We start from the raw sequence: 17802 nt of genomic DNA, 5'->3' as shown, positions 1-17802 counted from the left end.
AAGATTTCCATACACAATACACAAGTGCTGCTAGTGTCCCGAAAATGTTTGGGGCCGCTGTATCATATATCCATGTATTTACTGTACATGTATTGTCTGGCACACATCAGATTTCTGTGTAGGATTTGTATGGGACAGAGAGGACGTGTCTCTGAAAAGACACAGATCTATGATAAATTCATTCGGCACATTAGCTTAGTCTTTTAACAGCTTCAGGAGCCACAAACAGACAAGAATATTGTGAAAACACTTTTATGTCACTGCAGAAAGACGTCTCTCTGCCTCTTTTCCTATTTTGCGAGAGCAGGTTTATGGTTTTGACATTGACATAAGTGATAGTCTGCTAAATCCATCCATCAAAAAAACAACCCAACCCTGTATTTCTGCCTTTAGTACGGCAAGGCGTTTCCTCATGTGGGTGGTCCGCCCAGGGAGAGAGTGATAGACACAAGCCTGCTCTCATGTTTCTATGCACAGAGAGAGAGAGAGAGAGAGAGAGAGAGCTTGCTGTGGGATGTACATCTGTCTTCCAGATGTGGCTTCATGCAATTGTTCGAAACAGGAAAAAAGAACATTTAAAAAATAAAGGAAAATTGGTGCTACACAGATTTTTATTGTCAGGAATTACGGGTGTAGTGCTCTATAGATTACAATATTTAGCAGGCTGTGTATGACTCAGCCAGTACTGTATATTTTAACCTCTGATTCATCTTAGAAAAACGATGCAGGAATGATGTAGTGCGGTCCCCTGCACACTTGGACTTGTGGATAACGTGTTTAAAAAAGAACACCTGTCCAAATATTATTCTGTCTTATTGGTCATGCATCTGGAAGAGGACAGGGAGAGAGAGGGATGAGAAAATGAGGTAGAAATGTGTAAAAGAAAGCAATGGAAAGAATGACAAGGAAGGGACTGTGGATTAAAAATAAAATAAAAATATATATGGAGGAAAATAATGTAAACACCCGAGTTTGTTCTCCCCACAATAAAAAACACTGAATGTTCTTTTGTTTTCGGTGATATACTGTAGTTAGGTCTCAAAGGAGCCGATGTCCTTAAGAACTGACATTGTAATGATTGGTGCCAGTATGTGTAGCACAGGCCAGAGCCTTGCGGAGTCACCCATCTTTAAAACGGTAAGGATGAGTTATGCCGCCGCGGCCCTCAGTGGGTTGTTTTTATGAGCCTTGTGGTCCACTCGGTGAGGAGCAGAAGCAAACTGCAAACTCCTTGACATCGCTCTCATCGCGGCCTGTGGCCTGAGGCCTGAGAAAGTCAAAGCCGAAGAGAAAGAAACCGAGGAGGGACACGCACTCTTTTCCCACAGTGCGCACGTCATCTTTTAGCCGTTAGCTCGTGCACGCTTTTCAAAATCAAAAAGCCAAAAGCCGTGAACACATGCTAAAGTGCAAACAAAGGACTGCGGATTTGATTACAAATGTAGGATCTCTAGCCATTTATTTTTTTAATTATTAATGCAATATAATAAGATTACAGTTTTAACTAGGAAACACTGTTTTGCCACTTGAAAGTGAAGTGACATTCAGCCAAGTATGGTGACCCATACTCAGAATTTGTGCTCTGCCTTTAACCCATCCGAAGTGTACACACACAGAGCAGTGAACACACACACACACACACACTGTGAACACACACCCAGAGCAGTGGGCAACCATTTATGCTGCGGCGCCCGGGGAGCAGTTGGGGGTTCAATGCCTTGCTCAAGGGCACCTAAGTCGTGGTATTGAAGGTGGAGAGAGAACTGTACATGCACTCCCCCCACCCACAATTCCTGCCGGCCCGAGACTCGAACTCACAACCTTTCGATTGGGAGTCCGACACTCTAACCATTAGGCCACGACTTCCCACTTGCGTTTGTCACAATAAAAAATAAATAAATAAAATAAAAAATAACCTTTAAGAAGTAGCTGTGTTTAGTTGGTAGAAGTTGTTAATAAATGGTTGAAATAATGAAGTATTTATCCTGTATATCGATTTTTGTTTACAAAAGGCCTAAATTAAATCAACTCACAAATTTTTTTCAAGGTCTCACACAGTTACTTCCTGGTTTTAGATAAGCCAGCTCAGTCATTTCCAGTCTGCTGTCTAAATCAGCTGCGGAGCGCCCTTTTCTCGGTTTCTCTACATAATCCATTCACAATTTTAAGAAAATCTTTGTTTTTCTATGAGGACCAAACATCCATGTATACATTTTAAGGAATGACAAATGCCAGTGTGTAAAATATCAAGTAAATTTGTAGTTAACTAGTTAAGTATTTAAATAAATAACCATAGGCTGTTGACTTATTTATTTTTTAAATGACATGGGACTTTGTGACTTCCTGCACTTGCTGTACTTTCTACTTCCTTACAGTATTTGTTATAATTTTATAATATATTCAAAAGCAAGACTTTGATTAAGTTAGAGAGTTGAAATGGCAGCTGAGCTAATGAGTGATCCTCTGCTGCATCTACTGGTTATAATGGTAATTTCATGTCATTTATATCTTAAAAGTCTTTGTTTTCCACCTGGAGACATTTTTGGCACATTTTTTAATCTTAATGAATCAACATTGAATCTTTAAAGTAAATATTACTGCACAGCTGTAGAGTTGAGAAATAATAAAGGCTTTCAAATATTTATAAGTGTTTTAAAAATGTGTTGATTATCAAAAATACAATTATGATGTCTTTATGAGATAGCAACATTGTTAGCTAGCTAACATTAGGTTGAACTGTTCATGTTTAGTTGTCAGCATTTAAATGCACATGTCTAGGTATACTCTCCCGGGGAATACAGTGTTCGTTGCTGCTGTTCATAATGTACATATGATCCCTACATTGCATTCCTATTTATATTCTGTACATACTCTGTTTAATACTGTATATATCAACTCCGCTGTGCATTCTGTAAATCATACCTTCACTTACTCTGCACTTTTATGTATATAAAACACTATATTCTTGCACTTCTGGTTAGATTCTAACTGCATTTCATTAACTCTGTACTTGTACTCTGCATAATGACAATAAAGTTGAATCTAATCTAAACTTGCAGTTATTTTGTTTCTTAGTTTCTGACAAGAATTAAGCAGGAAAGGTTTTTGTGATCTATATATATACCACAACATCAAAGGACGCTTCACTCAAAGTTTTTGAGCTGGCTTATCTTTATGAGGAAGCTCTAAAGGACGCTCAGTGAAAAGTGTCTATTCACCTGTAGCTGGGAGCTTGATTGACAGGCGATCTGACCAATCATAACACAGAAACATGCCATAAAAATGTTTTACTTTTCTGGACCTTGACAGTGTAACTTACTTGGCAGACTATGGGACAGTAACAAGCCTCCTGGTTTCATCCAAAATTGTGTTCCGAAGACAAACAAAGCTTTAACGGGTTTGGAACGACATGGGGGTAAGTAATTAATGACAACATTTTCATTCTGGGGTGGAGTATCCCTTTAAAGTATGTACTTTTTTGGTGAAGAAAAAGTACACACTTTTGAGCATGTGGTAAAGAATCGGCATGCTTTGGGATATACTTTAAAGTCTTACAGTTGCGTCTTTAACGGACCGCTCTGTCGCATATTTACACGCACCCTGTCACTGTAAACTGGCCTGTCAATCATCTTGCCACAGTTTATATCTTCCACATTTAATTTAATTTAACTTCCTACCATATCAGAGAGAAAAGAAGTAGCATGTTGACCTGCGAGCTGCGGGTCTTCATGCAGAGATCTCTCTTTATATTAACTTTCATTTGCATCCACCATATTTGTAGTTTTTTATTCGTTTTTGTAGTTCTCAACCAAATCATTTGCTAAAGCGCAATGGATTGTGGGTAATATTAGCCATTAGTGTGCATGGATCCACACTTCAAAAACTAGTATACTGTCCGGGGGCTTTTGGCATACTCTTTTCAAAATACTATCCATTGTGACACACTAATTATAATCTCACATACTATTTAGGATGGATAGAATGAACATTGGGATGCAGGATAAGTCTTTGTGAAGGGTCAATTAGTGCCATATTATACTAATATAAATCCATATAAAGATACCTTTATGTGCCATGATCAATGAAAAACATGATCAAACATTTTTATTTTTTCATTTTTTTATAAAAATGCTTTTTTATCAAGCAAAATAAAATGGTAATATGTAACTATACTGTATTTCCATGAAGATACATCAAGATAGCATAGAAGTAACAACGATTGTAAAAAAAAAATCTGATTAATCTAATAAATTGAAAACAAATCTAAATGTAAAGCAAAATTCAAATAAATTGAAATAAATTAACATAAAGCTTTTATAGTGATGCTAGTGGGTGTTATATAATTTACAGCAGAGACAGAAGTTTATACAATTTTTAATATATTTGAAAAACGGCGTTTAAAAAATGCTGTATAAAACAATTTTAATCATATTAATTCAATCATGTTCTTTTAATAGATTATGATGCCTAATAAATAAAAAATAATTGGAGAGATTTTAAAACTTGTATAATAGGATATGGTTCTGCTATCATATGTATGAAATCAGCCTTAAAGCCCTAAAACGTGATCCATATAACTTACTGTAAATCAAAGAGATGCTGGAGATGAACTACACGATGCTTAGCCACAGCACACGACTGCTGATTGACTGTAAACAGCGTGAATCTTCTGAAACACATTATCTCCAGCGCACAGAGGGAGCACTCCACCCGAATTAAGTTCCCTCATCTTTTTCCTATTAGTTCTATTTTCATGTTCCTCCCCGTAGCGTGAGCGTGTGTGTGGGTGGCTGTGATTGTTTAGAATGAGTGTGTAACAGTGTGTGTGGCTTTTAGGCAACCTATAAAGCTTTGATAATAGTCCTGGCCAAATGACAAAATAAAAATGGACCAACAAAAGTTTGCTTTCATAATAACACGTTGAGTGCTTAATTTTTTATATGTGCACAATCAAACTGTTAAAGAGCAGGTCATATGGGTTTTCGAAAAAATATCTCTTTTGCAGTTTGTAACGTTGCTATCCTTCAGTGTAAACATTCTGCAAAGTTGTTAATCAAAAAAGTGCATGATAAATAAAGAGTCGACTCTGAACTGCCTTTAGGAGTCGTCATATTAATGAATCTTCTGCCTGTTACCTATACACGTCAAAACATTTGCATAATCCCGCCTGCCACGAAATACAAACACTCTGACCTTCCCACAAACACTTCAGCTAGTTAGTGTGTTTACATTATGTCTAGAGGACACTGTTTCCTTTGCTGTGAAAGCAAGTTTGTTTTGTTTTCATTGCCGAAAGGCGATAATGTGAAGAATCAGTGGTTAAAAAGATACCACAGCAATACAACTCAAACCTTTTGTTTTAGTGCTGACCTGTCATACTTTGTGAAAGCAGAGGTTTTCAGCCTCGCTGTGCATTCTAACACAGATCCCACACTTGCACCTCAAATAAGTAAATAATAATAATGCAATGAAACAGCTGTCAAATCATGTAAAGTACTTTAAGCTTACCACTGAGAAACGTCCTGATCAAGTCCAGTTGAACGATGCATTGGTATCATACTCGGACTCGGGTTCGATTAGATAAGGTAATATCAATGCCATTCTTGTAACCTTACACCAACTTTGTTTACAAGTAACCCTCCAAAGCAAAAATAATAGTAATTGTATATGGAAAGACCAATCACAACAGACTTGGCCAACTGACCAAGGGAGGGGTTTACAGATCTTAAAGGTGGCCTATTATGCTATTTTACAAAGTCTTGATTTTGCTTTGGGGTGTACTAGAACAAGTTCTCATACTAGGTTGTTTGAAAAATCAATTATTTTTCTCATATTTTACATTACAACAGCTCTCTCCCCCAGTCTGGCATGGACGGCTCAAATAGTTCCTGTATCAAATCAAGGCCCGCCTTCTGAAATACAAAATGTGTTGTGATTGGTTAGCTGGGCCAGTGTGTGTTGTGATTGGTTAGCTAGGCCGGTGTGTGTTGTGTTTGATTAGCTGGGCCAGTGTGTTGTGTTTGGTTAGCTGGGCCAGTGTGTGTTGTGATTGGTTAGTTGGGCCAGTGTGTGTTGTGTTTGGTTAGCTGGGCCAGTGTGTGTTGTGATTGGTTAGTTGGGCCAGTGTGTGTTGTGTTTGGTTAGCTGGGCCAGTGTGTGTTGTGTTTGGTTAGCTGGGCCAGTGTGTGTTGTGTTTGGTTAGCTGGGCCAGTGTGTGTTGTGTTTGGTTAGCTGGGCCAGTGTGTTGTGTTTGGTTAGCTGGGCCAGTGTGTGTTGTGTTTTGTTAGCTGGGCAATTGTGTGCTGGGAATGGTTAGCTGGGCCACTGTGTGCTGCGATTGCTTAGTTGGGACCGCGTGTGTTGTGTTTTGTTAGCTGGGCAATTGTGTGCTGGGAATGGTTAGCTGGGCCACTGTGTGCTGCGATTGCTTAGTTGGGAAAGCGTGTGTGGTGTTTGGTTAGCTGGGCCAGTGTGTGTTGTGTTTGGTTAGCTGGGCCAGTGTGTGTTGTGTTTGGTTAGCTGGGCCAGTGTGTGCTGTGATTGATTAGCTGGGCCAGTGTGTTGTGTTTGGTTAGCTGGGCCAGTGTGTGCTGTGATTGATTAGCTGGGCCGGTGTGTGTTGGGATTGGTTAGCTGGGCCAGTGTGTGTTGTGATTGGTTAGTTGGGCCAGTGTGTGTTGTGTTTGGTTAGCTGGGCCAGTGTGTGTTGTGTTTGGTTAGCTGGGTCAGTGTGTGCTGTGATTGATTAGCTAGGCCGGTGTGTGTTGTGTTTGGTTAGCTGGGCCGGTGTGTAGTGTTTTGTTAGCTGGGCCGGTGTGTGCTTGGATTGGTTAGCTGGGCCGGTGTGTGTTGTGTTTGGTTAGCTGGGCCAGTGTGTGCTTGGAATGGTTAGCTGGGCCGGTGTGTGTTGTGTTTGGTTAGCTGGGCCAGTGTGTGCTTGGATTGGTTAGCTGGGCCGGTGTGTGTTGTGCTTGGTTAGCTGGGCCGGTGTGAGCTGGGATTGGTTAGTTGGGCCAGTGTGTGTTGTGATTGGTTAGCTGGGCCAGTGTGTGTTGTGATTGGTTAGTTGGGCCAGTGTGTGTTGTGATTGGTTAGCTGGGCCAGTGTGTGTTGTGATTGGTTAGTTGGGCCAGTGTGTGTTGTGATTGGTTAGCTGGGCCAGTGTGAGTTGTGATTGTTTAGTTGGCCCAGTGTGTGTTGTGATTGGTTAGCTGGGCCAGTGTGTGTTGTGATTGGTTAGTTGGGCCAGTGTGTGTTGTGATTGGTTAGTTGGGCCAGTGTGTGTTGTGATTGGTTAGCTGGGCCAGTGTGAGTTGTGATTGTTTAGTTGGGCCAGTGTGTGTTGTGATTGGTTAGTTGGGCCAGTGTGTGCTGGGAATGGTTAGCTGGGCCGGTGTGTGTTGTGATTTGTTAGTTGGGCCAGTGTGTGTTGTGACTGGTTAGCTGGGCCAGTGTGCGTTGTGATTGTTTAGTTGGGCCAGTGTGTGTTGTGATTGGTTAGCTGGGCCAGTGTGTGTTGTGATTGGTTAGTTGGGCCAGTGTGTGTTGTGATTGGTTAGCTGGGCCAGTGTGAGTTGTGATTGTTTAGTTGGGCCAGTGTGTGTTGTGATTGGTTAGCTGGGCCAGTGTGTGTTGTGATTGGTTAGTTGGGCCAGTGTGTGCTGGGAATGGTTAGCTGGGCCGGTGTGTGTTGTGATTTGTTAGTTGGGCCAGTGTGTGTTGTGATTGGTTAGCTGGGCCACTGTGTGCCGCGATTGTTTAGTTGGGACAGCGTGTGTTGTGTTTTGTTAGCTGGGCAATTGTGTGCTGGGAATGGTTAGCTGGGCCACTGTGTGCTGCGATTGCTTAGTTGGGACAGCGTGTGTTGTGTTTTGTTAGCTGGGCAATTGTGTGCTGGGAATGGTTAGCTGGGCCACTGTGTGCTGCGATTGCTTAGTTGGGACAGCGTGTGTTGTGTTTTGTTAGCTGGGCAATTGTGTGCTGGGAATGGTTAGCTGGGCCAGTGTGTGTTGTGATTGGTTAGTTGGGCCAGTGTGTGTTGTGATTGGTTAGCTGGGCAATTGTGTCCTGGGATTGGTTAGCTGGGCCAGTGAGTGTTGTGATTGGCTCCACTTGGTGCCTGGTTCGAAAATGTCATGCACTTCCCATAGCCGCCTGCTGTGAGCTTCAGTTTAAATATTGCGTCAAAATCAAATCAATTTCAGCGCAATTTAAACCCGGATGATTGTAACCACTCTAAATTCTTCTGCCTTGGGAAAGCTAGCGTGTCTCCGACATAGTGATAACACTTGGTGCCTTCTCTAGTGCAGCTCAAACAGGTCTTGTCCCATTCGTCGGTATTTGTGATGTCACAAATCCAGGAAAAATGTGTTGTTGCCCAAACTAGTCGTTCGTTGTAGTATTTGAAAAGTGATTTCTGTTCAATAAAATATCTCCTTTTGAAGTGGACTTTGAGCTTTGTAACTTTGCAGATCTTTTTTATGCTCAAACAGCAACCTTACAGACTAACTAAAGTTGAAAAGGTGAAAAGGCATAATAGGACCCCTTTAAGCTCAGAACTGCTTCGAACGAATCGTTTCGAAAACATTGAAAAATTATTCTAATATTAAATGTATATTCTGAGAAAATTACAATGTTTTCTGACTTTAGATGCATTTAAACCTGTTATAGGGGACTCAAACACAATATTAGAACACTTTAAAATACGATAAGACCTGCTCTTTAATGTTTAGGAACTGAAACATTTCAGTGCATAAAATGGTGGTGTTATTACATCTGTGAACACAGCTGAAGCCTAGCTATGAGGTATGTGCTCTCAAAAGCACTTTACTTTTAAAGGTTTCCGTTGCAGTGTCAACATTCAGCTGGAAATGTTTTGTTTAACTACAGAAGTACTACAATAAACAGAAATAAAATCAGTCTAAGAGATGTGCTGATACAATCTTATGTAGATATTCTCATAATATTGCAGAATATGTAATGTTAATATGAACTACCATTCAAGAGTCTGGGATCTATATGATTTCTTTATGTTTTTGAAAGACGTCTCATGTGTATCAATGCTGCATTTATTTGATAAAAAATTCAGTAAAACTATAATATTATTAAATAAATATTATTAAAATTTAAATAACTATTTTCTATTTTAATTTATTTTAAAATTTGATTTATTCCTTTGATGCAAATTTGAATTTTCAGCATCATTACTCCAGTCTTCATCATCCCATGATCCTTCAGAAATTATTCTGATATGATGATTTGCTGCTCAAGAAACATATAATTGATGAAACAGTTAAATATCTAAATAGCTAAATAGCTAAATATCTTAGTTTGAAACCATTAATTTTTTTTTGATAAATAGGAAGTTCAAAATAACGATCTTGACACAGAAATCTTTGTAACGTTATCACTGTCTTGCTAACTAAAAGTATTTATTTAAGTTAAGATATTATAGATAAACAAAAAAAATAATTTTGGTAGAATATTTTAGTGTTTCTATTTGTATGTGTTTAATTATTCTGTACTTTTATATGAGCAACATGTATGCAACTTTTTTTTCGAAGCGATGTACAGTACTCTGTATTCAAGGTACACATTTAGCCAATTTATCAAATCACTTCAGTGAATCAAGAATCACTGAATTAATTCAGCCTGAATGCAGCCTTGAGTGCAGGCCTACGGGATGTGTTTGAACATACCATAGAGAGATTGCTGTAATGGACTCCACTCTGCGGTCTGATCGCGGCTCAGGGGCAAGCCAAAGCAAGCATACTGTTCCTACCATTACCAGACACAACCATGGAGATCTGGATACTGCTTCAAGGATGAATTAATACAATGCAGATCTGACCAGGATTGCTCCTGTCCAATACAGCAGATCTGTTTTCTGATGGATATGTATGATCAAGAGGCTAACATTAGTTCTAAAACACTTAGCAAAAGGGCAAAACCTAAAAATAAAACAAATGGGGTTTGAACAAGAAACGAAGCCTGTGAAACACATTTTCTTTGATGCTCCGGCTGTTAGATACTTTAGAACTTGTGTTCAGAAGTACTATCAAGTTGTGTTATTTTAAATGCAAAACATGCACACGCGAGACCTGGTGATGATGAGGTCTGTGAAACAGCAATCATCTGGTGTCAAGGCAGGGAGAAATGCTGCTGAATCCAGTTTTGGTCTCTTTTAAAGGAGCAGTTCACCTAAAAATGCTTCACAGACATTGCTGAATGCAAAATAGCTGTGTACATATTCCTCAACCTTATCCCTTTGTGTTCCACAGAGGGAAAAAGACAGCATGCAGGCTTTGAGAGACATGAGGGTGAGTAAATAATGAGTTTTAATTTTTGCGTGAACTAACCATATAAGAACCCCAACCCTAAGTTTCTCATTATTCAATAAAAGGAAGACAGAAAATGATGAGAGGGAGGCAGAAAGAGAAAATTACGTCTTTCATCCAAAATCTCAAATGAAAGGCAGTGTATTGGGCCCAAGGGCCAGACCTCTGATTTTCACTGTGGTCCTTTTGAAAGCATGCATTAAACAGAAGACTGAGAGTGAGGGAAAAATAGAAAACAGAAATGGCTGCAATTTGTCTATGGGGGTAGGAAATAATGCCCTGGGAAAATTCCTCAATACTGTTCACTATTTATGAAAGAAAGCTTTAACCCAGCTTAAAAAAAGAGAATAGAGAAAGACTTCTTAAAGTCAAAATGAAATGAAAATTCATGATCTTATTGTGAACGATTCACAATTTTTAACCTGATAATTTTTAAACAGAATGTCATAATTTGACCTTCCAGTGACTCCAATCATTTAGTCCACTTAAAGTCCTACCGTATTTTTTTCTTGTTGTATATTATGTTTGTCTCTAAAATTACCAAGTGAAACAGAATATTACTGTTTCTAACAGGTTATGAATGCATTGTGAAAACCTTTTCTTACTGACTTTAATCCTATATCATATTGTGTCCTAAAATTGTTATACTTATTTACTTGATTTTACAAAATGTATTTAATGCATTTTTTTGCAAATAAATATTTATTCTTTATTTATTTAGCATTTTTTTTATATGTCTGTTATTTTTTATAATTTTTACACTTACATTTGCATCCAGAGGAGGCCTTTCGATCTGGACTTTACATAGGATATAGTCTGTTTTTATTTAAGCTGTTATCACAATGCCCTGTGATCTTACTGAAACGGGGCAAAACTAGCGTGTTTGTGTATGTGTGCCATGAAAGGCCATGCGGCCTCTTTGATGAACTTTGAGTCAGGCATTCGGAATAGACACGAGACAAAAATACTGGGAGAGTTTGCGTCTGTGCAGCAACCACTAATGAACCGAGCACGACGCTCCTTCACTCTCCAGTGACTCAAAGTCATTAATGTGTGCAAACTATCGAGCTGTCTGTCATGGCCAATGAAACTAGAAAAGATAGCTTCAAAAGAGCATGAAAAAAAGCCCTGTCCTGAACTTCCTGAGTGATGCAGCCTTTCCCAGAGGGAAACAAAACACTCTCTGTCACATCTGAATCTCTGTTACAATTCTTCCCTTTCCAGAAAGAGATGAAAAAAGCAGAAAAGGAGGGGATGTTGCATTGTGTGACCAATATGCTCTCCATATGTCTGACTGCAGCTGCTGTCTTTTAACCCGGCTCATGTTTTATATATTAATAGAATTTGGATTTTCTTCCCCATATCTATTTATCTAGCTTTTATTCTCCATAGATTTATACTAGTGTATTCAGTGAGCGTGTATATGCTGCCAGGCCATCCATTCACAGCTCAGGTTATTGATAGGTTGCTGTGTGAGACCAGACTGAATAATGACTTGAAACACAACTCGAAGCCTCCTTGGCAGATGTCTAATTCCAGCCACATCATCACCACTGTAAAGACTATCATCCATACAATGGTTAAAATTGCTATCAGATGCTTTTTTTCAGCATCAGGATGGCAGAAGAAACCAAAGTTGATACTTAATTTCATACCAGCTGGACTGGTACTGTGATATTTGCTTAACATCTGGCAATCTGCTTTATGACTTAAGCATCCATGTTTGAATGAGAATTTCAGCATGATGATGTCCATCTGCCACTATAAAGGCCCGGTCGTTAGATTATAATAGTGACTGTGCGCTCCAGATTTTCCTGATTGGAGAAATTTCATGAGCAAAACCAGGGTGGTCTGGCTCTGAGTAGCTTGTGCGACTGTCACGGTGGAACAATTATCGACACACTCCGACCACTGTGAGATGCTAGATCACAAAGACACCATTGATGCTGACCTTTTGCTCTTTGTTAAAAAAAAAAAAACTGACCTCTGACTTAAGCAAACACACAGAGATGCACTCTCAAACACACATGTAGACTCTCCCGTAATGCAGTTCTGAGGAATGCATCTCAGGTGCAGGGCCTGACCTGGTTCCAATTAGGAGAGTATAAATTAGCATGACTTTCCCCTCTTCTATCCAAACATTCTCTTTCTCCAGACCCATGCTATCTAAAACCCCCTTCTCTTTTCAAGCCCCCTCCTCGTTCACTCATTCCCTGACCGCCCTCCCATTCTCACCACATAAATTTCCTCTCTTTACAGCTAATGTCTACACTCCCGCTCTGTGTGTCTGTGGTCCAGCAGGTGATATATCGATTGCTCTTTCATTGGGATCTACGAATATATAAAATATAACAAATAAGAATAAATTATATTAAACAAAATAATTGTTTCCTCTTACTCATTTCCATGCATCCTTAAGTTCTGAGCAGCTCTTCTGTTGCCTGAAATGGAACATTAAATGAGTCAGTTTGTGAAATCTATAGTCGTGGTTGAGTTCATACAATGAAACCACAGTGTATTATTTTGTTTCTTACAAAAGCATTGTTATTCGTAAATTAGGTCTTTCCAGATGTTTTATATTGGGCAGCATTGTTGCATAATGAGCTGGAATAAATTAAAGGAGTAGTTTTTAAGCTACTTCCAAAAGGTAAATTTAATTTTAAATGTTGCCTGAGAAGTAACCCCAGCACTTATTTTAACCCTTTCACGCATGAATTATGATAACCTCAGTCAGGATTTTTTTCCTATGTGTTTTTATTGCTCTTAGGGCATGAAAAACAAGAATTGATTTTTATTTTATTTTTTTACAAATTTTTCAAAGAGATCTTCAGATGTCCATTTGAGTGGACAGCATGCGGTTGGTTTAAACCGAAGATATACTGTATTAAATATAAGACAATAATCAAACAGATAAAGTATGTGAATTTAACAAACTAATCAATGCAATTATATAAAATAATGTGAAAACTATAAAATATATGCAAAAAATATAAATGCAAAATATTGCAATGGCTTCATACAACTTCATAAAAGTTGCACTTCGCGTATCTATGATATCAGAACATGAGGACGTGATTCCATCAGAATTTTCTACAGCCTGTCAAGGTACAACTGTGGAAACCACTCAGGGAGCCTCCAGTGCACCAGAGTATGGAGATTTACCCTTATTAGCTGATAATTATGATTATGTTCAAGATGGACATGCACATTTCTATCATAGCCCTCCTCTGAGAAAACCTAGCGATACGTTTTTTCAATCTCATCTGAAATGATCAGTGTTGGGGGTAACGCATTACAAGTAACATGCATAACCCATTCAGATTACTTTTTTGATGTTACAAGTAAAGTAATGTGTTACAAGTAACATGCATTACCTAATCAGATTACTTTTTGATCTAACAAGTAATTAACTACAAGTAATGTGCATTACCTAATCAGATTACTTTTTGATGTAACGAGTAAAGAAACGCATTACAAGTAACATGCATTACGTAATCAGATTACTTTTTGATGTTATGTGTAAAAAAACGCATTACAATAATGCACATTACATAATCAGATTACTTTTTGATGTTATGAGAAAGGAAACGCATTACAAGTAACATGCATTACGTAATCAGATTACTTTTTGATGTTATTAGTAAAAAAACGCATTACAATAACATGCATTATAAAATCAGATTACTTTTTGATCTAACAAGTAAAGTAATGCAATACAAGTGTCATACATTATGTAATCACATTACTTTTTTCGATGTCAATGAAAATTACATTCTAATAATACAAATACATTTATTTACAGTAGAAAAAGTCAATGCATATTAAGTTTTTAAGTTTTAAATTTCAAAAACAATATTCACATTATAATTATGAATTGTAGCTGAAATATAGCCATTGCATGCATGACGTCCACTACAGAGGACATGTGATTAATCAGAGTTTTCTCTCAATCTAAAATCAAAACTTGGAAAATATTACTGTGATATGACTCATTAGATATTGCTTTATGCTGCAATATTTTTTTTACCTACAAGAGTCTCCTAGGATAGAAGGAATAGGTGGATATTCTGGAGCAACTTGGCATGTCTGACTGACCCTTGGCCATCTTGGTTTGGAGGGGGAAAAAATCGAAACACAAAGGCTTGCCACTTGGTTGCAATTTATAGGATGATGCACCAGGGTCCAATGAAGAGATTGATGTGCAACTTTGCCATAAAAACCCGTGCAAATTCAAGAAAATGCTTTTTTAATAGCTGTCCACTGTAGTGACCACTATGCGTGAAAGGGTTAAAACCATTTAAAACGGCCATCAATGACGTGGAAGGGTTTTAATAATTTTTTTTTTTTTTTTTTTGCAGATCTACCATTATAGGCTCAGAAGACAGCCTGCGATCTGCTGCTGTGCTGACTAGAACATTATTTTATTTAAAATGATTTTGCAGGCACTTATCCATATTGTTTCTTTTTTCTTTTTCTGTTGTATTGGGTTTATACATGTATAAAAATCTATCTATCTATCTATCTATCTATCTATCTATCTATCTATCTAATATAAGCTAAAAATAAAGGTTAAATAAAAAACAATGAAATTGATTTTTTTTTTTTTTTTTTTTTACAATATTCGTTAGTGATAATTGTAGTAGAGGTGGTATTTTTGTTAAATAAACATTTTTCATGGTATTTTCTTGGAAACTAAATAGCCTTTATAATTTTACAAAAGTTATATAGCATATACCTAGGCTAATTCTCTTTGTGAACCATTGCAATTTTCAGGAAGTGTCACAAAGGAGGTTTCATCAAATTTAGTTAGCTAGGACACAAACACACATCTTTTCCTCGACACCTGTCATACCCGTGTTTACGGTTGTGTGCGCGCACGTTCTTTTCCAGCGTGACCCGCAGCTTTGACAGGGAAAATAAGGAAAATAAGGAGCATGTCCTGCTGGAACCTCACAGGTTCACAGGAGTCAAATACTCCGAAGGTCGCACAAGTCTTCATATTTTCTTTCCACAGCCACTGTTTTCAATTTAACTGCGCGCTAGACTTCCCCGTGTGCCCAAAGCGCGAGCCTTTCACGCGCCGCAACTCATCCAGAAGCGCGGAATGAAAACACGAGCCTGGGCGCTTTATAGCTCTCCGGAGACCGATAAGCTCGACCTGACCCTCTTAAATAAGAGAGAATTGTGGTTCAGGTCTGGGTTTTACCTCCTATGAGATGGAGGAAAGGACTGAAAGAAAGATGTGAGCCATAAAGGAATTGGGGTTTGTAAACGCCAGACACATATGAGGGTAGATTAAAACTGCCTCGGAGTAATAAATTCAGTAACGCCAAAAAAAAAAAAAAGTCGGTATCTTCCAGCTTACCCAGTGTATTTTTTCCTATTGTAAATGATAGATAGATAGATAGATAGATAGATAGATAGATAGATAGATAGATAGATAGATAGATACTGTATACATATATATTATATATATATAAATAATAATAATGAGTGAAACTGTAGAAGTCAGATTGTAAAAAAAAGTTATATATTTTTCCACAAGCCAATTTGTGTGATATCTTCGCCACCTCATGTGAATTTTCACAAGGTGTTATCATTTGTTGTTTTGCTTGAAACCCAAACAGGATATGAGCAATTATAACGGTTACAGGTGGAACTTTTTTGGAGCAGGTGTGTGTTTTCTAGGGATCAGAACATGTTTAAAGCACCAAGCCACTGACCAGTTTGGATATCTCTAACAACTCACTGCCAGAAGATACAGCAAAGTGTGCAGTTTGTAACAGCATCCCATATATGTGATGCATGGAACACTTAATGCATAGTTTACCTTCTTCACTCCTCCACTCAACCTCTCCGGTAAACCTAATAGTCAGATAAGGAGGTCAAACTTTCACCTTTGTTACATGGAGGCCTGTCAAGTATACAGCCCCCAGCTCTCCGCTGTCTTTCATGCAGACTCGTGGAATGCTGTTTTCCATTCGTCTCAATCCAGGAGGAACAGCTCCGGCTTGATTTAGTGTGTGATATATGTATCCCACACAACACCTGCAGCGTCCTCCAGGGTGTCCATCCATCAAAAGAGCTTTATTGTGTGCCTAGAAAACGTAAACGGTTTATGTGTAAAGAAGATATGTAAGGTATCGTTCTTCCAACTTTCTGCTTTTGCCCATGAGTTTCTGAATTGATATAACTTTCCAATGGAGTTTCCCACCAGAAACAGATGTTTGGAGGGTGTTAGAACAACAAACAGTTGCTATTATTTTGGCAGTCCAGTGATTTAATTTAATGCGGTGAAGAATTAGCTGCGATATTTCAGAGTGTGGCATGATTAAACATGACGTCAAAGTATCAGTCGAGTTTTGATTCATTTAGACTTATACTGAACTCTTGGATATGCTCTTCACAGCTGTAAGACCTCCAGTGAGTGTAGACACAGGGAGGGTCATATTCTATGATGGGGTTCCCATTGCGAATGGCAACTGTGTTGTGTCATTCAACAAAATGAGTTTTTAAGATGCAAACACTTTGCTACTTTTGGCTCGGCTGGCAATGTGTCCGACATCATTAGTTATTGGCAGACAACAACTGGTCTAAAGGTCTCACAGTCTACAGCAGACACCCTCTAAGTTTAGTGCTTCTAATTTCAACACTCAAATTCCCGTTTGAGTCCACTTTTCTGTTCCAGATCTCTGACAGGCACAGGTTTTATTTATTCACATTTTGCTTAGGGTGCAGGTTTTACAGTTCTTTTGGGTAATGCGGACTTAATGTACAACTTTCCGTTTTTTTCTCTTCCTGCTCTTTAAACCTTTCTTAAGTATTTAACCTCCCAGGATAATGACGTAGTGTTGTGAAAGTGAAAAACCTTGCTGGAGTCAAAGATGCTAAAATGCTTCAGCAGCCCCTGAAGAGTGAAAGTGATTAAAGGGGAGAGAGTCGGACAATAGTTTTGGACAAAATGGAAAACAATGTATTTAAAGGGGAAACGACCAGTAAGAACTATAAAGAAATAGTTAGGGTCTCTGGAAACTAGAGCTGGGCATCAATTCTGATTTTAGTTTGATTCAAATTAGATTTCATTTGCAGTGTGCATTTGGCCCATGAAAGAAATTTACTTTCAGCTGCTGTAAATCAGGAATCCTCTACATAATGGAAATATTTATTTTAAAAGGCTTACAATGAACAACAGGACCCAAACAATGCAATGCAATTGATATTTATGTAACAGATATAATAATCAACATCAAAATCTTTAAATTGCATTCATTGTGTAAAACTGTTCTTATACAAATAAAAAACAATTAAATTTGCACAAAAAATATTAAATTCATAAACATTTTAGTTCTAAATTTCCATTAATATATATATTTCGCTTGTCGATAAATGAGAATGTCGAGGAAAAATTCATTTCAGTAATTCAACTCAAATTGTGAAACTTGTGTATTTAATGAATTCAGTGCAC

Source organism: Carassius carassius, chromosome 9 (genome assembly GCF_963082965.1).
Source record: "Carassius carassius chromosome 9, fCarCar2.1, whole genome shotgun sequence".
Taxonomy (NCBI): Eukaryota; Metazoa; Chordata; class Actinopteri; order Cypriniformes; family Cyprinidae; genus Carassius; species Carassius carassius.
Note: the sequence above shows the minus strand (reverse complement) of the source record.